General features: G+C 36.6%; 1 long non-coding RNA gene across 1 annotated transcript in view; it reads right to left on the minus strand.

Annotated features, from left to right (window-relative positions):
- Positions 1–2,630: 2,630 nt before the first annotated feature.
- Positions 2,631–23,828, minus strand: part of LOC147914528 (uncharacterized) — a 38,391-nt gene continuing 17,193 nt past the window's right edge. Inside the window, exons 3-4 of the long non-coding RNA XR_015555180.1 lie at positions 11,181–11,445; positions 2,631–3,036 (exon numbers count right to left, since the gene is read on the minus strand). This is a non-coding gene — a long non-coding RNA (uncharacterized LOC147914528). The remainder of the gene's footprint in view (positions 3,037–11,180; positions 11,446–23,828) is intronic.

The following is a 23,828-nucleotide window of genomic DNA, read 5'->3' on the forward strand; positions in this document are numbered from 1 at the left end:
AAAGTTTCTAAACATTGAAGGGCAGAGAGATTAACTTTAATGAAGTAAACATATTTCAAAGTTACTAAGTTTTCATATTAAGGGACTGGGCAGTTGGTAAACTATTACATATCTCTGGTAACATTCTTAAAAATAAACTTATGAGACAATGGATATTCAATCAACACCCATGTATTCTGCGTTGACCTAGATGCTCTAGAGTTCCCTATATACCCAATGGTCTCTGCCCACAGTGAAGTTAAAATCTATTTGATGAGGCAAGACATATACACATGCAAACATCACTATATATGACAGTTTATTTGATACCCAAATGTGAAAGTGTGATCCATTATTTGGTACAGAAAAATAGAGAATAGAGCTGCATGCAATAAAATGATACATATAGTACAATTACATAGTGCAAAAGAAGGCATAATAAAAGATATTTTCATCATCATCAACAGGAGAAAATTCTTTGGGTGACAATAAATTTTGGATTTTCAAATAGCTTTGCCTGAGAAATGCATATCCAGTTTGGTGCCAAATCATAGGATATTATAGAATTAAGATGAGAAGCATCATAGCTTGGTTGTAATTTACCAAACATCACTATGTCTCAGTTTCTTTACTTGACCTTTAAAAGAGAGATGAGAATACCTACATCACTGACTTGTTTTCAGAAATAATGAGGTAATGCATTGAAAATTTCTAGTAAAATGCCTGGTAATGGCTGCTACTTAATAAACAATGACTTTTATTATTATTTTGTGTATAATTTTGAAAACAACATAGAGTAAACCTGAATTTGACTTTTTAAGTGTTTATTAACATTTCAAGATAAAACACATTGTTTAGATGCAAGTATAGATTATTTACATGACCTACCACATTTTTATTTCATCTATGATTTTCTTTGTATATATTTATATATGTGTCCAGACTAATACAAAAATATGAGTGACTAATAATATAAACTCATATACATATGTATATGTGCATACGTTTGTGTATGTGTATATAAATATTTAAATGTGTTTATATATATAGATGTACTTATTTATTTTTTTCCCTCAATATTGAAGCAGTAAGCCCTGCTTGAAAACCAGTTACTTCCATTCAGGCTCATATACAAACATTTATTTTTGATGGGCAAATTCTCTACCATGTCTTAATTTTAGTATGATTTCTTACTTCATGATATAAATAAAAACAAGAGAAAAAATGTCTATTTGTTTTTGTAATAATTTAGAGGAATAAAGGTGAATAACTTATGTATAGTTTAAGTAAATGTGCTAATGCTAAACGTGATCACTGAATGCATATAATGATTTTGAAACTCAAAATATTTTATTTAGTGAAACACTCCAGGTACTTAAGGGCCATTCTCGGCATGTAGACTGTATTCCTAGTGTCAGAAGCTTCAGGATCAATTATCAACATACTAAACAGGTAGTAAAAACAATCTTGCCTATAGTGATAACGGGTGCTGGCTTATCCTTTAAGAATGAAGAAACAGTGCCAACATCCGTCTACTGGTATCTTTAATAAAATCATTTTTCATAATTGAGGAAGCAAATTGATGCCAATCAGCCCTTTCCAATTGTCAATACATCTTTTAAATAAGCAAACTTAAAATGACATGCATATTTTTTCTGCAAGTCTTTCTTGAACTAGAACTATCAGTGAATGACCATCCTCCCTTCCTATCTTCCTTTCTTCCTTTTTTCAAATGCCTACATAATGCTTATTATGTACCAACTATTTTACAAGCATAAACTCACCCAATTTTCAGAAGAAGTCTGTGATATAGGTAATATTATCCTTATTTTAGAGACTGCGTAGTCTTTATTTTTTGTTTTAATTATTTTTGGGTAAAATATGGTAACCAAGTTTTTAAAGGAAATAGAAATTGCTTATGATTGTGAGAAGCTCTTTGATTCCATGTAAGTAAATGTGAGCTTTAGTCATCTACAAAAAAATAAGTTCTTTCGTCAGTCTCCTGTAGTGACTTTCTTTTTTGCCTAAAAATAATAGACTTATTTACAAAACAATTTCTTTCCTCCCTCCCTCCCTTCCTTTCTCTTTGTCTCTTTCTCTTCTGCTTTATTGATTTTTGGTTTAGAAAGTCCATTTTTTTTTTTAAATTAAGGTTAATATCATGTAAGTTATAACCAGACAGAATTGTAATTTTGATTTCTGATTACATGAATTGTGGTATATCCATTCAAAAATATTTGCAGCCAAGAACTTTAGGTTTATGTAATTTTTTCATAATACAGAGCAACTTTATAGCCTTCATCTCAACCTACATATACACATTTATATAGTTAGTAAAAAATATCATTTGTGCAAACATTTTTCTTTAGGGTTGATTTCTTTTTTTTTCCCCTACATAAACCTTTTTGTGCAGATTTCATTCCTTAAAACTAGTATGTATTACTTTTGTTATAAAAATTGTAATTGACAGTTCTGAATGTTACATATTTTAAAATAATTTTAAATAATATTTAATAACTATATCAAATAATGTTCATGATGAAACATAAAATAAAAAGGCAGGTTACAATTGGATCTATACTCTAATTAATAGTATGCAAATAAAAGCAAAGAAAAAAATCATACATTTATTTTGTCATTTCTTCCCCCAAAATACTACTAACCTCCTTTCAGTTTTCTTCATACTCACTGCCATCATACCTTTGTCCAAGCCACCATCATTGCTTCCTTGGATAATCACAATACTCTCCTGACCAATATCTCTGAATTTTTCTTGTCTCACTTCATTCCAAAATGATCTTTGAAAAATATATATTATATCACTCTCTTAATTAAATCCTTTAGTAGTTTTCCATTGCCCTTAAATTAAGCTCATATTTGTAGCACAGCCTACGAAATCTTCTGTCACCCAATCCTCACCCACCTTTGTAATAATCCTACTAATGGCCTGCTCCTTGCTCTCTATGCAACAATGATATTGGGCTTTGTTTTATTTTCCTGCTTCAGAGCTGAAAAGTCAACATAGAATAATGGCGTCTTTCTCAAATAGTCTTGACCCTAAAACATAAAATTAGATTTTGCATTATAACCAAGTGATACTCCTACACATATTTTACTGAAACAAAAATTTTACCAAACAACACTTATCCTTTTAGCTATGATATACCCTAATATTTTTTATTCTTTTTTCTATTGTATTTACCAAAAATAATATTTCTGGGCAACTGATTCATTAAATCGATTTCATGACCCTTTAATGGATCAGGACCCACAGTTCAGCAAATGTTCATGCAGTGGTTGAGTTCATGGTCTAGACTTGACAAAAATGGATTCATATCTTGAGTTGACCATTGGCTGACTGTGCAAACTTGGGCACATCACTTCATCTCTAAATCTCTGTTTCTTCATCTAAAAAGATGAATAATAATAGTATTTTCTTTATGTTATTGATATAAAGACTAAATGACTATAAGTGCTGATACATGATAAAAATGATAGTTACTACTGCTACTATTGTTAGTAATATATTTATTTGTTGTCCGTACAGGTCTTTTTAACCAGAATGCTCTTTTCCAATAGCCCACACCCATATTTTATGACTAATTCCATCTCATTCTTTAAGTCTTACATCTGGGATATCTTCTTTGACTCACAAACCATGGGCTCCCAACACAACTGCCTTCAGGGACCAAGTAGGCAATTTAAATGTGTGAAGCTATTCCATATGACACAATGGAGTGAGCACAGCTGGGGCAAAATAGAGAGATAGGCCAATACACACACACACACACACACACGCACATACACAATTGTGCTGACGTGCAGTCCTTGCCTGACATTACATTCCCTTTCTAAAGCCTTGCAGAGCAGCCTATACTTTGCTTTTTATAATACACATTAATATTGCAAACATTTGTCTACCACATGCCCTCCCCACAATAGACTATAAATTCCGTGGAAGTAGAGCTATAACTGATTTATTTACTTTGATATCCCTAGCTCTAAGCACAGTGCATATGGTGCTCATGAATGGAATACCACAGAATGGAGAGGAATATACCCATATCAATGTCATATCATGAGCCTAAAGTTGTGCTTACTCAGGAGACCTCATCTCTTTTGAAAGACTGCCTGGCAACAAATTGCCTAAATTGGCAAAAAAGAGGTTCAAGGACAATGGGCCAAGCTGAAGTGAGGGAGATACTTCTGAGTATAATAAAGATGATGATGACTATCCTGGTCACTGGGATCATCACCAACACTATTATCTTCTGGCCCCATCTTTATGGATTTATGCTTCATTTTGGAAGAAGAATATAGAATCCCAGCCATGTTACTAAAACCTCTGGGAGATTGAGAATGAAAGTCAGCTTGAAGAGATTCCGCAAAATTGGTGCCAGAAACTGACAGCAATAAGAGGTGGCATTGTCAGTGGTACAATCATGCTGTATTCTGCTTCAGCTGTTGGCAGCCTTGGACCAAGCTCAATGCCAGTAGTGTCAAGGTGGGAGGGACTGGGGTTCTCTAAAGCAACCATCGCAGCATGAATGAGAGCAGGAACCATTGATTCTATGGGATCTCTCCTGGCTACCCACGTTCTGAGTTTGGGAATATTTGTGAGACCTACTGAATAATCCCAAAGATAAGCTGGGGAGGCTTTGGAAATTGAAACTGGGCTAACATTCTAGGAACCAGGGTACAGCAGAATAAATACAATTTAGAGACATATTGAGGTTTGAGTTTTTTTTTTTTTAATTTTTTGTTTATTGCAGTAACATTGATTTATAACATTGTATAAATTTCAGGTGTACATAATTATACTTCTATTTCTGCATAGATTATATCATGTTCACCACCCAAATACGAATTACAACCTATCACCACACACATGTGCCGAATTATCCCTTTCGCCCTCCTCCCTCCCTACTTCCCCTCTGGTAACCACCAATCCAATCTCTGTCTCTATGTGTTTGTTTGTTGTTGTTATTATCTACTACTTAATGAGTGAGATCATACGGTATTTGACCTTCTCCCTCTGACTTATTTCACTTTGCATTATACTCTCAATGTCCATCCATGTTGTCACAAATGGCTGGATTTCATCGTCTCTTATGGCTGAGTAGTATTCCATTGTGTGTATACACCACATCTTCTTTATTCATTTGTCCCTTGATGGGCACTTAGGTTGCTTCCAAGTCTTGGCTATTGTGAATAACGCTGCAATGAACACAGGGGTGCATGTATCTTTACGCATTGGTGTTTTCAAGTTCTTTGGATAAATACCCAGCAATGGAATAGCTGGATCATATGGTAGTTCTATCCTTGATTTTTTGAGGAATCTCCATACTGTTTTCCATAGTGGCTGCACCAGTTTGCACTCCCACCAGCGGTGTATGAGAGTTCCCTTCTCTCCACATCCTCTCCAACATATGTTGTTTCCTGCCTTAATTATAGCCATTCTGATGGGCATGAGGTGATATCTCATTGTAGTTTTGATTTGCATTTCCATGATAGTTAATGATTTTAAACATCTTTTCATGTGTCTGTTGGCCATCTGTATATCTTCTTTGGAGAAATGTCTGTTCAGGTCTTTTGCCCATTTTTTAATTGTGTTGGTAGTTTTTTTGTTGTTGAGATGCATGAGTTCTTTATATATTTTGTAGATTAAGCCCTTATCAGATGCATGGTTGCAAATATCTTCTCCCAATTGTTAGGTTGTCTTTTCATTTTGTTGATGGTTTCCTTTGCTGTGCAGAAGCTTTTTAGTTTGATGTAGTCCCATTTGTTGATTTTTTCTATTGTTTCTCTTGCCCGGTCAGAAATGGCGCTTGAAAATATGTTGCTAAGACCGATGTCAAAGAGCGTACTGCCTATGTTTTCTTCTAGAAGTTTCATAGTTTCAGGTCTTACATTCAAGTCTTTAATCCATTTGGAGTTAATTTTTGTGCATGGTGTAAGGTAAGGGTCTACTTTCATTTTTTTGCATGTGGCTATCCAGTTTTCCCAACACCATTTGTGAAGAGACTTTCTTTTCTCCATTGTATGTTCTTGGCTACTTTGTCAAAGATTAGCTGTCCATAGATGTGTGGGTTTATTTCTGGGCTTTCAATTCTATTCCATTGATCTGTGTGTCTGTTTTTGTGCCAGTACCATGCTGTTTTGGTTACTATAGCTTTGTAGTATATTTTGAAATCAGGGAGTGTGATACCTCCAGCTTTGTTCTTTTTTCTCAGGATTCCTTTACTTATTTGGGGTCTTTTGTTGTTCCATATAAATTTTAGGATTCTTTGTTCTATTTCTGTGAAGAGTGTTTTGATAGGGATTGCATTGAATCTATAGATTGCTTTAGGAAGTATGGACATCTTAACTATGCTAATTCTTCCAATCCAAGAGCGCAGAATATCTTTCCATTTCTTTGTGTCTTCTTCAATTTCTTTCAGAAATGTTTTATAGATTTTGGTGTATAGATCTTTCACCTCTTTGGTTAAGTTTATTCCTGGGTATTTTATTCTTTTTAATGCAGTTGTAAATGGGATTGTATTCTTAATTTCTCTTTCTGCTACTTGATTGTTAGTGTATAGACATGCAACTGATTTTTGTATGTTGATTTTGTATCCTGCAAATTTACCGTATTAGTTTATTACTTCTAAAAGTTTTCTGGTGTCTTCTTTAGGGTTTTCTATATATAAAATCATGTCATCTGCAAATAGTGACAGTTTCACTTCTTCCTTTCCAATTGGGATCCATTTTGTTTCTTTTTCTTGCCTGATTGCTCTGGCTAGGACTTCCAGTACTATGTTAAATAGGAGTGGTGACAGTGGGCATCCTTGTCTGGTTCCTGTTCTTAGAGGGATGGCTTTCAGTTTTTCACCATTGAGGATGATATTAGCTGTGGGTTTCTCATATATGGTCTTTATTATGTTGAGGTACTTTCCTTCTATACCCATTTTATTGAGTGTTTTTATTATAAATGGATGCTGTATCTTGTCAAATGCTTTCTCTGCATCTATTGAGATGATCATGTGATTTTTATTCTTCATTTTATCAATGTGGTGTGTCATGTTGATTGATTTGCGAATGTTAAACCATCCCTGCATATCTGGAATAAATCCCACTTGATCATGGTGTATGATCTTTTTAACGTATTGTTGTATGCGATTTGCTAGTATTTTGTTGAGGATTTTCGCATCGATGTTCATCAGTGATATTGGCCTGCAGTTTTCTTTTTTTGTGTTATCCTTGTCTGGTTTTGGTATCAGAGTAATGTCGGCTTCATAGAATGAGTTAGGGAGTTTCCCCCCTCCTCAATTTTTTGGAAGAGTTTGAGAAGGATAGGTATTAAGTCTTCTTTGAATGTTTGGTAGAATTCACCAGGGAAGCCATCTGGTCCTGGACTTTTATTTTTGGGGAGGTTTTTGATTACTGTTTCGATCTCCTTACTGGTGATTGGTCTATTCAAATTCTCTACTTCTTCTTGATTCAGTTTTGGAAAGTTGTATGATTCTAAGAATTTATCCATTTCTTCCAGATTGTCGAATTGGTTGGCATATAGCTTTTCATAGTATTCTCTTATAATCTTTTGTATTTCTGAGGTGTCTGTTGTAATTTCTCCTCTTTCATTTCTGATTTTACTTATTTGTGCCTTCTCTCTTTTTTTCTTGGTGAGTCTAGCTAAAGGTTTGTCAATTTTGTTGATCTTTTCAAAGAACCAGCTCTTGGTTTTATTAATTTTTTCTACTTTTTTTTTAGTCTCTATTTCATTTATTTCTGCTTTGATTTTTATTATTTCCCTTCTTCTACTGATTTGGGGCTTGGTTTGTTCTTCTTTTTCCAGTTCCTTTAGGTGCATTGTTAGATTGTTTGTTTGAGATTTTTCTTGTTTGTTGAGATAGGCCTGTAATGCTATAAACTTCCCTCTTAGAACCACTTTTGCTGTATCCCATACATTCTGGCATGTTGTATTTTCATTTTCATTTGTCTCCAGGTATTTTTTGATTTCTTCTTTGATTTCTTCATTGACCCAGTCGTTGTTCAGTAGCATTTTGTTTAATCTCCATGTATTTGTGGCTTTTCTGATTTTCTTTCTATAGTTGATTTCTAGTTTCTTGCTGTTGTGGTCAGAAAAGATGCTTGGTATTATTTCAATCTTCTTAAATTTATGGAGACTTGTTTTGTGGCCTAATATGTGATCAATCCTGGAGAATCTTCCATGTGCATTTGAAAAGAACGTGTATTCTTCGGTTTTTGGATGGAATGCTCTGTATATATCTACTAGGTACATCTGTTCTAGTGTGTCATTTAAGGCCAATGTTTCCTTATTGATCTTATGTTTGGATGATCTATCCGTTGATGTAAGTGGAGTGTTAAAGTCCCCTATTATTATTGTGTTACTGTCTATTTCTCTTTTTATGTCTGTTAATGATTGCTTTGTATATTTAGGTGTACCTACATTGGGTGCATGGATATTTACAAGTGTTATATCCTCTTGTTGGACTGTTCCCTTGATCATTATGTAATGCCCTTCCTTGTCTCTTTTTACAGTTTTTGTTTTAAAGTCTATTTTGTCTGGTATGAGTACTGCTACCCCAGCTTTCTTTTCGTTGCCATTTTCATGGAGTATCTTTTTCCATCCCTTCACTTTCAGTTTGTGAGTGTCTTTAGGTCTGAATTGTGTCTCTTGTATGCAGCATATATACGGGTCTTGTTGTTTTATCCAGTCAGCCACCCTATGCCTTTTAATTGGAGCATTTAGTCCATTGACATTTAAAGTAGCTATTGATAAGTATGTACTTACTGACATTTTTTAACTTTTTTTTCCTCAGTGTTTTACTAGTCCTTCTCTGTTCGTTTCTCCTTCTATACAGAACTGATGGTCTGACAGCTCTACTCTTTAACTCCCCTCTTCCCTCACTTTATGTTTTTGATATCATATCTAACCTCGTTTTTGTGCATTTGTATCCATTACGTTCTTATTATGGAAATAGATAATTTTTCCTATTTGTGGTCTTCTCTTTTTCCCTTAAATCAGTCCCTTTAACATTTCTTGTAGCACTGGTTACTTGGTGACAAACTCCTTTAATTTTTTCTTGTCTGGGAAATTTTTGATCTCTCCTTCCATTTTGCATGATAACCTTGCTGGGCAGAGTATTCTTAGCTGTAAGTTTTTTCCTTTTAGCACTTTAAATATATCGTGCCACTCTCTTCTAGCCTGTAAGATTTCTGCTGAGAAGTCAACTGATAGCCTTATGGGGTTTCCTTTGTATGTAACCTCTTTCTCTTGCAGCTTTAGGATTCTCTCTTTATCTTTAATTCTGGACATTTTGATTATGATGTGTCTTGGTGTGGGCCTCTTTGGGTTTATCTTGTTTGGGGCTCTCCCTGCTTCCTGTATGTGGATGTCTGTTTCCTTCCTTAGGTTAGGGAAGTTTTCATCTATTATTTCTTGAAATAGATTCTCTGCCCCTTTGTCTTGCTCTTCTCCTTCTGGGACACCTATAACATGGATGTTAGTGCGCTTGATGTTGTCCCAGAGGTCCTTAGAGTGTCCTCACTCTTTTTAATTCTTTTCTCTTTTACCTGTTCAGCTTGGGTAATTTCTTCTAGTCTTTCGTCCATTTTGCAGATCCATTCTTCTGTATCCTCTACTCTGCTTTTGAGTCCCTTTAGTGAATTTTTCATTTCCAGTATTGTATTCTTCATTTCTGATTGGTTCTTTTTTATATCTTCCATTTCTTTGTTGACATTCTCCCTGAGTTCATCTATTCTTCTCCCCAGATCAGTGAGCATCCTTAACACTCTTTGTTTGAACTCTCTGTCAGGTAGGTTGCTCACTTCTGTTTCACTTAGTTCCTTTTCTGGGGTTTTGTCCTGTTCTCTTACTTGGAATGTATTCCTTTGCCTCCTCATTTTACCTCTTTCCCTGTGCTTGTGCCTACGTATTAGGTAGGTCAGCTATGTCTCCTGCTATTGGATAGGTGACCTTATATAAGTGATGCCTTAGGTGGTCTGCAGTGTGCTTCCCTCATTTCTCAATGTTCCAGGGGTGACCCCTATGTGGGCTACGTGTGTCCTTCTGTTGTGGCCTGTTTGCTCTCCCTGTAGGTGCCTATGAAGGCCGAGTTATGCTCCTGGCCAGCTGTTGTAATGCTCAGCTGCTTGTAGTTGTTGTGGGCCCTTCAGTCTTTTTATCAGGTGTGGGGAGCCCCAGCACAGTTGGCTGCAAATTCTCATACCACGTTTGTGTTGCAGTATTTCTTTTAAGTGAGTAGGCCCCCAGCATGGCAGGTTGTTAGGCTCAGGGCTTACAATTGCTATAAGCCTCTAGCCTTTAGGTCTCTTGTCAGCACTCTGAGGATTGCAGCTGGGTGGGGCTGACCTCAGGCACAGGAGCACCCAATTGTTTCAGGCTTTGGAAGGTGGGGCAAACCCCCTATGTGGGTCTTTGAGAAGCACACGTCTTCTGCAGCTGACAAGCCCCGCCGCCCACAGGTCCACACACAGTCAACACAGCCCTGCCCCGTGTGCACGCCCCGACCTCCCAAAGTGGACCCAGTCTCTCCACGGCGGGAGCCCCACACACTCCACCACCACCCCACACTCTCCACCTGCTCCTTGTGAACCCCCTGCCCCACTGAAGTGGGCTCAGTTGCCAGGTTGCAGAGAATCCAGTCACCAATCTATGCAGGCCCACAAGTTGCCTGAGGGCTTATTGTTGGGTGGGGTCAGTCTCTAGGGTGGGCTGCCTGCCCTGGCTGAGCTGGATTAAATTGGTGCTCTAGTGGGTGGGGCAGACCTGGGCTAGCAGGCCTCAGGGAGATCTCCAATGGCGTCCACGTCAGCACGCCCACACTAGGCCACAACAGTGGCCACCGCCATTGTCCCAGTCCCTGGAGAGGTCTCACCCCTCACTGAGATGCACTCAGGGCCTATCAGGTGAGTCTCCCTTCACCAAAGCACTGTGCACCTTTCTTTCTGGTGATTTTAGGCTGCTTTCTGAAATGGGTGAGTTTGCTCATGGGCCCTTTAAGAGCCGGTTTTAATTTCTTTGTGAACCAGCTTTTCTGGGGGTACTCCCCAATGTTTTAGTAGCAGGCAAAGTCAGATATTATGCCGCTGGTCTCGATTGTGCTGGGTCCACAAAATGCCCACAGCAGGGGCGCTCCCTGGCTCAGGGCCCCGCGCCTCCAGGGAGGGCTGCGTACCTGTGAGCTGCTCCCAGGTGGCCCTGAAGCTGGCGGCTTGTGAAGGCGGCGTTTTTCCTCTCCAGAAGGGAGCTTCTGCCTCTTCCACCTCAATTAGGATTGTCGTTTGTTGCAGGAGTTCCTCTTATCCAGTTTTCAGTTCTGTCTCGGGATAATCTTTCCATGAGTAGTTGTAAATTGGCTGTGTCCACTGGAGGAGGCGAGCTCAGTCTGCTTACGCAGCCATCTTTTGATTTCTCTCAGAGGTTTGAGTTTTATTTTCAGCCTGGAGAAAGATAAAAATGATAATAATGGTTAGTCACTTGAAATTATGGGTAATTCTTTGTTATCTTTTCTGAAATTTTTGTAAATATTTCCAAAATAAAAAAGTATTTTATAAAGAATGCTGGTAACAATATTAGTCAAAATCATTTGAATAATTCATGTATGTTAAATTTGATGCTATATGTGGAACTATATATATATATAAAACTATATATATTACATATTTCCCAAATCTATTAGAGTTCAAGACATATAACTAAGCCAAAAGTGTCGCTAAAATCATTTCATAGAAGAGGAGATTGAAACTTGTGATTCCCCAGATCTCCCCGTAAAAGTAGAAATTAGGTGAGGATTAGAACCATCAGCTCATTTAGCCCCCAAGAATTGGATCTTTCAAATTAAGTAGAAAAATAAAATAAAATTCTCAACATAGGGAGAGGCTAGTATGTTTTTTTTTTTTTTTTTTTCTGTGACAGTGAGAGACTGAAACTAATTGTTGAGCTTGTTGGGAGCAGAAAGGAAATGCTAGAAAATTAACAGCTAAAATAACAGAGTATATAGTAACCTTTACTTCTCCTCCCCTAAAGAAATGATTCAAGTGTGTTTTATAATTATCTTGATTTTCACTTTCTCTAAAATTATTACTTACCGACAGGCAAATACTCTAGCATTATTTTATGTAGCACTAAAGATAAATTTCTATGTAGCGTAGAAGCCTCAGGGAGACAAATCAGATAATGTCCATGGAGGTGTCAGGGTAGCTTAGCAAATGTTTTCCCGGTTAAAATGGAATTAAAGTGCTTATTTACCTCAGTGAAGTTAAGCCATAAATCCTGTAATAGCAATTCTATGAATTGTTAAAACTGTGTCCAATTTTGAAAAAAGGCGCTTTAATGAATCCTCCTGCTTCCATTCTTAATACAGAAGGCATGTGTGTGCTCTCACACATGCCAACAGAAGAACCTCCATTACAAGAGAAACAAATAATGCATGAAATTTAAATTCACTATTAAAAATTTGTTCTGGCCCTGAAATGAGAAAACTAGTAGTGCTGCATAAATATATTGACAAAGATGAAAATAGAATCTGAAAATTGTTATAATTCTCTTCTCTTTGTGTGTGTTTTTGTGTATATACAGTTATCCATAATAGTTATCCATTTTATAAACTCAGAGAGGAAATGTAAAACAAATGATACACCAATAAAGCTGGCTTCAATAATTTCAGCCTGGAACATGCAGTAATTATAATATCTGTGGATGGCTGTGATATGTCTCCCAAAGTATAGCCTCCAAACCCACGCGGCCAACTGTTAGAAAACCACTCTCATGCTCCATAAGATGTCAACCATTTGTTCCTGCTGGTGTGTCATTTCGCCATTCCTTTGGGGTACGCAGTGCAGTAATGCTGAGTATACTCAGTTGATTCTAGATCTTTAAACCCTGTTTGTTGCAAGCTCATCACACTTCTGGCTGACTCTGAAAAATGGCAGTTTTGCTTGGGTTTGATGGTGGGAGGGAAGAGTGCTTAAGAATCTGTTAAATCATGCTCCAGTGTGGCACAAAATCTGCATGTTATTGAAGTATTAAGAAGAAGCAGCAGCAAACAAATAAGCTGTTATAAACCACTGAAGAATAATCCAATTTTTCTACTTACAAATACAATCAATAAGAGAAGAGATATAAAGTATGTAATATGCCTTTCAGCCTGCATATGTTGGTAATGAAGAATGACATGTCACGTGTAATTGAGAGCTTGAATATAAAGATTCAAGTATCAGACCTCTTGGGTTGCTTGCTCCAAAGTATAAATGAGTGATACACAGAGAATGTGTATTTTTTAACAAGGCAGTGCTTGGTAGCCACTTGAAAATCAAGAATTGCTTTGATATATTAAGTATAATTTTAATAGCATATTAATTATGTTAGGTCTTATATAATCAACAGCATCATGGGGCATTTACACGTGTATTTGATGCTCTCATCAACCTTGTTTTGTAGGTATTATTATTCTCGCTTTGAGATTAGGAAATGAATTAATAGAGACACTAAATGACTTGCCCAACACCACACTGCCGACAAGCAGGAGACTTGAGTTCTCACTCAAGAGCATGACCCTGCACTTAGTCTCTGGTCTTTGGGGCCAAAGAACAGAGAGGCTCAGTTTTTAGACCTCTTGGCCTCAGGGATGTTCTGAATCCATTTTATCTCAAGTAGGTTGACTTACGCAATTCCAGTGTTGCCATAGACCTCTGGCTATTTGTACGTTATATCAAACACAGTCATTGAGAAGGGAGTGACATTTTGGAATAGCAGAGTACAGTAAAATATGTGAATTTTTTAAAATTACAATAATCTTTTTAAATTCTTCACTTCACCTATTCAACTCCCTGGAGATTTTATCAAATCCTCTTTTTCTTTTTTTGTGAGATTCATGGATGGATGATTGCTCAGTCCTTCAAAGCACACACCTACCAGTATCTTTTTCACAGAGGAGAGACACGCCCTTTCTTCTTTAAAAGTGCATATCTAGGGCCACTTCCTCTGGACAGTTTACCCCACCTCCTAGACAGCGCAGCCTTACACCACCCAACCTATCATATTCTTCTACAGGTAAAGAATTTCCTACAGGTAAAGAATTATTTCTGGAAGGCAGATGTGTTTCTTAGGCTTCTGTTGCTTCACTTTTGAGGTATAAAATAGCTAGGATTATGTTTTAATTCATTCCCAAGCCTTCCCTACGAATTATGGCTATGCTGGATTACTTAGAATGTGGTCTTTCATTTCCAGAACCCAAAGAATTTTAGCAGCTAACTTTTACTCTCTCTGCCTAGATATTTATCTACATTTTACTCTACTTACTTACATCTGTAGGCTTTGGAGATTCTGGAACCATCATGTCTCTCTCTTTCCAGCTCTTGCTCACTCAGAAAGGTGAATCTTTTGAGTTCCAGCTCAAATGCTCTCTCTCCTTAAAAAAATATCTAGTTTGAAGTAAATCTCCCCATCTCTTAGCTACCAGTATACTAGAAAAATTAGAAAACTAACTAAATAATTTTTTCTGAATTTTCCATAGTCATCCATATGTTAATGATTTTTGCTCACATATTATGACTTTTCTTGATTTTTAAGGAATCTAGCCACCTAAAATCCTCAAGTTCCAGAAACCAGTCATTGAGAAGATGGAAATGGTAGCTCTACAGTCACTGGCAGAGCTGGAGGTGGGTTCAGCTAATGTCATTGCTCAGTCTCTGGCCCACGTGACCTGGCCTCCCAGTTCTCTGGTCAGAGACTGTGTACAGACATGAGCTCTCTCAGCCCAGACATCATGGAGCCCTCTCTCGTCATCACAGCTGCATCACAATGGGAAATAGATGAAAAGAAAATAGGTGTAAATGCAGGCTGAAAACAGCAATAAGATGGAGGGAGTTGGTGTAGACTATGTTATGTGAACACCGAGTATCCACATACGCATAAGGTACATTTTGGCCAGGTTTACTAAACTCCAGGCAGGCTCATAATACAGTTGAAATATATGGGGGCAAAATGCAGCCAAGGAGTGTCTGAATGGTAAGAAATGGCCTACAGATTAAAAATTGTGAATAATTCATACGTTTTAAGATCATCTATGAGATTTAATATGAGATGTTAATGGCGTAAACAATTAACAAAGTAATTTATTGAAGTGATATTCAGACTTATTTTCCATTTCCATGGATTCCTATTTCAATTATTTTTATTTAAGGAAGATAAAATACAAACCGGCAGTAATTGATATTGGGTATAAATTTCCTGCAATATGTTTGAATTTCACATCCTCATCTTTGTAATCACAGCAATTCAGATCTAGTGAACGTTTCTGCATGCACCATTGCATTAAATGCATTCGGTTTTACCCAAATTAAAAAAATATATTTTTATAATGAGCTATATAAATGACTGAATTAGAAAATGTACTCATTTGTAATCAGACGGGTAAATATTAACTGCTGTCTTTATATGTGTACATACATAAATAAACACATGAAGAAGTGATAGGAGGAATTGCATAGTCTAAGTAGCTTTTATATTTAAATGTATAATAGATCTAACATATTACACCCTTGCAGAATAGCTAAGATGAAATATACGACCCGTTATCATCCGAGTCCTGCCCAGTTCTCCAAACTCCCCTTATACGGCTCTTCACTTTATTGCCAACCTTAGCAACGCCTTCTGTCCTTTCCAAGAGATAGCACACCATGTCTGTCTTCAGCACAGTGTACTTTCTATTCTGCTGCAAGGAGTGGGTCCTCTGTTCTTCTTATAGCTGATTCTCTCTCTGATTATCCTTTCTAAAGTAAATCCCTCTAGTTGTTCCTTAGACAACATCCTTTGTATTCCCTTCTTGACACTTACTACAAGCTGTACTGATTTCAATTAGTTGTTTGACTATAGATTGTCTGTCTCCCTAATTAGAATATATGTTCACAGCCACCTGGTATGTCTTATTCACTGTGTATCTGATACAGTGCCGAGTGTTTAGTAATTTTTTTAAAAGAATAAATGAAAGAGCACACTTATTTCATAACTATTGCTTTCTCTTATTTTGTATCCTTGGAAACATGAGTACAAATTTCCCAAACACTTCAGGTTCTATTCTAAACTTAAATTATATACATACAGAATCATAAGACTATAACCAAAGCTGCCTTAGTTCTTTTCTTCTTGGAGCCCTTATTTGCATTTACTCTATAATATTTATAGAGTATTTCAGGCTTTACTAATAAATATTTTAAAACCATCGGAAACATTGTTGATAATATTTATACTTATGAGTAATAAGGTTGTGTTAGATTGGCTGCTTTAAAAATTGCGGAAATCTATAGGGTGCACCATAAAACTAAAAAGTATATCATAAAAACATCTATGCTATGTGCAACTATACAAAATGCCTACATATAGGCATAGGAAAAGAATTTAGAAGGAAATGTGCAAAATTTTGAAGGTGTTTACCCAAGGGTGATGGGATAATAGGTAATTTTTATCTTCTTTATATTTTTCAATACTTTCAGTTTCTATAAGATATGCATACATTGTTTTTTACTTTAAAAAACAAATACCCAGAAAACCACTGAACAATTGGGAAAATAAATTGCCTTTAAGAGCAAGATAGAGCTGCAGAGAGTGGAACAATTAATTTTTTTCATAACTATTTATTTAGGGTTTTATATGTTCCTAGGACTGTTGCAGGATGTGTCAGGTTTTCAAAAAGAAATGAAATCTAGTTCCTACCCTTGACTATGTAAGTCATGTTTACAAGTAACTGTAATTAAAGACAGAATGTTGTAAATTATTATGAAGAATATGAGACACAGAGGTGGGAAAGTTACTTCCTGGGATGTGATTAGAGAGTGTTTCATGGGAATGGCCATCAAGACCAGCAAGAATATTGACTGTGAGAGGAAAACTGTCCAAATCAAGGGACTAACATCCAGAAAAGTGGCTAGGCAGGCAGACACAGAGTGTTTTGGGAAAGGGAAGTAGGCATATTTGTGTGAAATGGGAGATATTTTATTTTTAATTTTTTGGTGAGGAACATTGGCAAAGTTGTGAGCTCAGGGACAATCTTCCTCTTTTTGCTTGAGGAAGATGGTCCCTGAGCTAACATCCATGCCAATCTTCCTCTACTTTGTATATGGGATGCCGCCACAGCATGTCTTGATGAGTGGTGTATAGGTCTGCACCCGAGATCCAAATCCACAAACCCCGGCCTGCCAAAGCAGAGCACCTGACCTTAACCACTACACCACTGGGCCAACAAAACAGGAGATATTTTAAAAAAGAGTTCAACACATGAAAAACATGGAAAGATCCATGGTCCCAGCTTATGGGGACACCAGAAAGGTAGTCTAGGGAGTAAACTTGGGGTCACTGATGAATTTTGATATGATAAAGATGACCAGTTTGGCAGGCCATTAGGTGATCCAGGGAGATAATATACATAGTTTTAAACAAGCTAGGTTTGGGGTATCTTTGTCTCTCATTTGAGAGATGAGCATTAAACTGTGAAATAGAAGAGCATGAAGCTCAGGAAAGAGATTTGGGCTGCACATAAAATGTGTGAGTTACCCTTGTAAAGATGGTGATTGAAATCACTGGACTGGATGAGAACGTCTATAGAGTCAATTTAGAGCAAGGACCGAGGCTTTAGTAACCTGGGTATTTTAATAGCCAAATAGAGAGAATGGAGAGAAGGAAAAAGGTCAGGAGGTTCCTGTGAAAGTCAGCGCAAGTGCCAATGAGGGCTAGTTGTGGCATCATGGCAGCAGAAATGGGAGAGAACAGAAAGATATTAGGGACATCTCTATCGCTGTTTTATCTTTCTGTTTTGATACCAAATAAGAATAGCTAGTATAAATAGTGTTGTTATATATAGGCCAAGGATTTCCAAACCTGGGTGGATGTCAGAATCATTTACAGAGCTATCTAATAATTTAATATACATGATATACATTAATTGAGTGAATGAATAAATTAATGCTTAACATAGATCTAGAATCATCATTACCAATACCCTTTTCATTTATATTAATTGTGGTATTAGAGGACCAAAAAATTACATTAGGTCTAATTAAATCCAATATGCTTTATGGTTCATAATTAATAAGTGTTTTTGTGTGATTTTAGCATTCACAAATAAAGAATGACATTTTAATTCATTGCTAGTTTGAAAGATTGAAAATGCACGAAATTTATGCAATTCAAAGTTCTTTGTGTCACTTATCCAGCACTCTCCTTTCCTGCACTGGCAAAGTGACTTTTTATTAGCAGTTGTGGAAAGAGCCATAATATACCCATGATGTCATAGTCAATCAAATGTTGAATCAAATTTATCTTGTTTTATATTTCCCCAAGTTTACACCTGGACTTGGATATTTTCATTGTACAAAATGCAAAAGCATAATGACTCCTTGTCTTTCTAAATAAAGATACTAGCAACTAAATGAACAGTTTTTTTTCTTCTTTTTGTCACTAAACATCATTGAATCCCCTTTTCACCCCTTCCCACTGAATTTTAAAACTAATGTTTACTCAAAGGGGAATAAAAGCAACAACCCCTCTCCCCCAAAAAAAGATGTTCCCAGAGCCCAAACGTTAATAATTATTCTTTCAAAATAAGTCAGGAAAAAATGTTTCTTTGAGATTAATTAGAAAGGCTGTGCTGATAGTTAATAAAAATTCATCAAGTTCAACATCTGTACATGTTTCCATAAGCATAAACATTCTTAAAATCAATCAATGTAGAGAAACTGTCAGATGGCTAATTCTAAAATCAGAAATATTAAATTCGCATGTGTTTATTTTTCACCACAACATAAAAACCCTTTGATATGTAATTAGCAATGGCTGGAATCAGATTGCTCCACGTTTGCTACCAGTATCTGATTACAACTGTTTCCCTTCCATACTCACTAATATTCAAATGTGCTACTGTGCTCTTTATGACATGCTTATTATTACAATTTTTTTCTGTTCCCAGAGAGTATATGTTATGTCTTTTTTTTTTTTTTCGGTGAGGAAGACCAGCCCTGAGCTAACATCTGATGCCAATCCTCCTCTTTTTTCTTTTTTCTTTCTTTCTTTTTTTTTTTTTGGCTGTTGAAGATTGGCCCTGAGCTAGCATCTGTGCCCATCTTCCTCTACTTTATATGGGGCGCCACCACAGCATGGCTCGACAAGCAGTGCATCAGTGTGCGCCCGGGATCCAAACCGGTGAACCCCGGGCCGCCACAGCGGAGCATGCGCACTTAACCGCTTGCGCCACAGGGCTGGCCCCTGTTATGTCTTTTAATATCGCAAATTCTATCAAATTCTTAGGAGAAGAACTTTGAAATTGTCAAAGAGGTCCTCAAAGGGAAGAATTTTAAAGTTGGGCCACCTCTTCCATCATGTCCTATCTTCCTCACAGGTAACCTATTTCTCTTTCCATATGGAAACCCTCATTCTGTGTGGGTTTAATTTTGAAGAATCCCCAAACTTTGGAATCAGAAGGAACTTCAGAGAGTATTTAAATCAAGCCCTTTAGCCTATTCATGTGTAATTCTCTTCTACAATATTGCTGCAAATCGTGACTGAGTTGGAATTTGACTGCATCTTATAGGAGTACATTTTATTTCTTGGCAGTCTGAATTGTCAGGAAGTGGTTCCTCACAAGCAGGCAAAGTATCTTCCTCCACATCTTCCTATCACTGGTTTTAATTACACCCTCTGGAGTCATGTGGAATAAGATAAAGTATGTCTGATTTGACCAATTTTGCTCTACTGTACCCAAATAGCACACACACACAAAATCATGAGGATTGATGTCTCTTAGGCTTATCTGTGATTTACCAGCTGTTTTATGCTGCTGGGAAATTTTAAAGTAGTTATCATAATTCCTCATATTTTGGCACGTCATAAAAATTCATCCTCCGAGTATATGAACTCACGTCAGAAGTTGAGTGTCTGTAGAATTTTGCCATTACTATTTTGTGTTTTTTCAAAGCGATGTGAAATCAATGGTTTTTGTGAAAATAACAGAAGGACATTATTTGTAAGGCAAAGAGCTCCAACTGGGAGGTTAGGGCTTGGAGCCAGGTTGGAGTAAACTTTCCAGGTGCTGCGGTTTCTTCAATGAGAAAGAAAACTGGTCTTAGAACCACAAGGTTGATGTCAAAAGCAGACTAGACTGCCACCATTTAACTGGTTGACCTTCAGCAAGGTGAGGATATTAACATATTCCAAGAAGGACTACTGTGAAAACTATAAATGAGGTGACTTAATTATGGCACCAAACATTGTCCCTGGCACATAGGCAGTGTGTTGTAGTGATTAAAAGCAGTCTTTGAACAAAAGTTGGGTTCCAATTCTAGCTCTTTATTGAATAGCTGTGGTCAAGATATTTGACTTAGATTCAGTTTCCTCATTTGTAAAATAGGGAAATATAGGCTTCATAACTGGTTTTCAAAATTTTTAAAGAAAAATTTCAAATACATGTAAAATTAATGATGTACAGTGACCCTATATATTCCCATCACCTAAATTCAACAACAAGATTTTGCCACACTTGCTATCCTTTTTTCATTTATCATTGTTATCTTTGAGGACTAAATAAGATTAAACGCATGCAGTGCTTAGCCACTTCCTGGCACAGAGTAAATGCACAATAATTTTATTATTGCAGTTTCCTTCTAAAGTTATTCATCCATAAAATAGGGATACAATCATGTGTTGCTTAACAATGGGAATACATTCTGAGAAATGCGTCATTAGGTGATATCGTCGTAGTGCGAACATCATAGCATGTACTTAAAAAAACGTAGATGGAATAGCCTACTACACACCTAGGGTATACTGTACTAATCTTATGGGACCACCATCATATATTCAGTCCACTTTTGACTGAAATGTCACTATGCAGGTCATGACTGTACTATTCCCTAAAATGGAGTAATCTTTGAAAGATCAAATTCTGAAAAAGTGGAGGTGATGGTTCTTTTTAATCTGAAAAGTGAAATAAGATTGTAAAGGCAATTTATATAGTCAAAGAGGATCACTGTTAATTGCATAAAATGAGAAGCAAATATTACCATAACTATATGCCTCCAAAAATGAGGAGAGTACTTTATCAGTCATGCACAGAGGGGAAAAGGAAAGAAACACAAACACAGAAGGCTTGGAAGTCCCCAAAGACAAATGACCCACGGCCTATTGTTGAGTAGGGTTGCCTCTAAGAGGCAGAACTTGATAAGTGTTCTAGAACCCAGGCCTGGTAAATCCTACTATTACGATACCACAGGGAAATATACATGGGAGATGAAGTTTGAGTGTCCCCACTTCTCTGCCCCTTCCCTTTCCTCTGCTGGAGAAGTTCCACTAACTTATTATTGTGACTTTGTTAGTGTTCATAATAACATTCACCTTTGCCTTTCACATTTCACCCTACCCAGATTTTATGTAGCACATCACACTGTTGACCACTTTATCTATCTATCTATCTATCTATCTATCTATCTATCTATCTATCTATCCATCCATCCATCCATCTAATTTAATCTATGAGTTCTATGTTAGATATCAGAAGACTGAGAAAGTTTCTTAACCAGTTTCACTTTACAAATGAGGAAACTATGTAACTCTCTTCAGTCTATACAATGGTGGGCTCAAGGTTTGAATTTAGGGCTATCATCAGATCCCAAACCAAATGTTTCAATATACCATGTTTCCATTTTGCTCATCTTCACCAACTAAAATTCCAGTCAATTCAAACAATATCTTTTGCAAAAAGTCTGCTTGGATCATTCCAACTGGAAATTCTCCCACCACTGTGATACTTTTGTTGTAACTGTTTTATAGCCTTAAACTTTATCACTGTAAATGTAGGGTTACATAGCCAGCTAGCTAGATCAGAAGTTCCTCATGATCAGGAACATGTCTTATTCATTTCTTTATTCCCCACCCCAAGAGTCTAAGACATACTAGTTGCTTAAAAAGTACACGTGTAGTAAATCTAATGCAGCATTGCTATTAGCATTCCCTTGAGAAGATTTTTCTATTTGAATTAAGGGGGATAAGATACAAACTTGTTTCTCTTAGGCAGCATTTACATATTTTTTAAAAATTAATCTTTGTTTATTATCCCATTTTTCCTACTTCTATAGTTAACTACTGATGGTTCAAGCAAAAAAACATGATTAAGAAACTCCAATATTAAAGCAAGAGTAAGACTAAAGATTCATTATCAATATTTTATTTTTTAAATAATTTTTGGCAAAATATTTTGACCAGCCTGGTCACCGTATATTTACCTGGCCATTGCAATAGTAAATTAACTATATTTCTATCTAACTTTAAAGAAATCATCACATAGAAGAAAAATTATATTTGTCTTTAAAATACATACATAAAACTTAGCCCTAATTTTGTAGACGTGGACTAGGAGATTTCATTCCATGTATTTAGCATTTTAGTCCAAAAACTTATTTCTGTGCTAAGGATGGGATTTTTCAATATAAAAACTCTCCAAATGATAATATGATAAGCATAATGATGTGATATAGGAAACAGCAGTTGTCTATATCTTAATGGAAACATGCCATTGAATGAGGTTATCATTTTAAACATAATGCATTTGTATGTTTAAATTAAACACTCCTGCAGAAAATATGTGACCTTGGTTCAACTGAAAAAGATGATGACATAGCAAGAATTTATTAGCCTAAGCCTTATTTCTTTCCACACATGACAATTATGACCTTGGCACATCTATGTGCTGCTCATGAAATGCATCCAAGATCCATCCAAGATCATTAGAACAAGTAGTAGAACAAGCCAGGAGAATACAACATGTGCCATTAATAAGGTGCTAATGGGAAGGGTGCTTAACAGGGAAGGAAGAACAAATGTAATTGAACTACCACTATCTGAAATGCAAAAAGAAACAGGTAGTGAAAGCAATGGTTGGGGTGGTGGTGGTGGTAGTGGTGGTAGATGAGGTGGTAGATGTGGAGGGGTGGCTGGGGTGGTTGAGGAAGTGAGTAGAGGACTCAGAGGGAGAGTGGAAGGAAAGAGATGGTGGAAATTGGGGTACAGGAGGGGGTTTCCAAGAAAGGGGAGATTATGGTGGGAAAGGAGATTATAGGAGAAGAGGGGGCTATTACAAAAAAGGAAGTTATAGAGCTCCATATGGAGCAGGTGGTAGTAGATCTAGAAGGTATTAAAAACTATAAAAATCAGGGGCCAGCCTGGTGGCATAGCAGTTAAGTTCGCACACTCCACTTTGGTGGCCCAGTGTTCGCCAGTTCAGATCCTGGGCACAGACCTACCTACTGCTCATCAAGCCATGCTGAGGCGGCATCCCACATAGAGCAACTAGAAGGATGTACAACTATGACATACAACTATCTACTGGGGCTTTGGGGAGGAAAAAGGAAAAAAAGGAGGAAGATTGGCAACAGATGTTAGCTCAGGGCCAATCTTCCTCAAAAAAAAAAAAGGACTACTAAAAAAAACAGAGTTGTCTTTGGAAAAAAACTATAAAAATTAGATAACAGCACTTATTTCTTGATAGATACATTAGGCATAGTATTCTAAATAACATATTTGAATACCACCTTTGAAGTAAACACGTTAGAATCTTTGACGTTATCATTCTTGAACTGGTTAATAGGTAAGAGCATTGATTTATACTACCATTTGATCTCTTAGAAGTGATTTTAGTCTATATGCCCTTAAACATGTTATTTCTTTTAAAAGACAAAAAATGGGCAAAAATAATTTTTAAAGGTAAGTAATTACTATCATTGGAAAATGGAAAGTATTTAGATTTTTTGGTCCAGATTTAGTGTTTCTGTGACATATTATG

The sequence above is a fragment of the Ceratotherium simum genome, chromosome 19 (assembly GCF_057802395.1).
Source record: "Ceratotherium simum simum isolate JZ-2026a chromosome 19, ASM5780239v1, whole genome shotgun sequence".
Classification (NCBI taxonomy): Eukaryota; Metazoa; Chordata; class Mammalia; order Perissodactyla; family Rhinocerotidae; genus Ceratotherium; species Ceratotherium simum.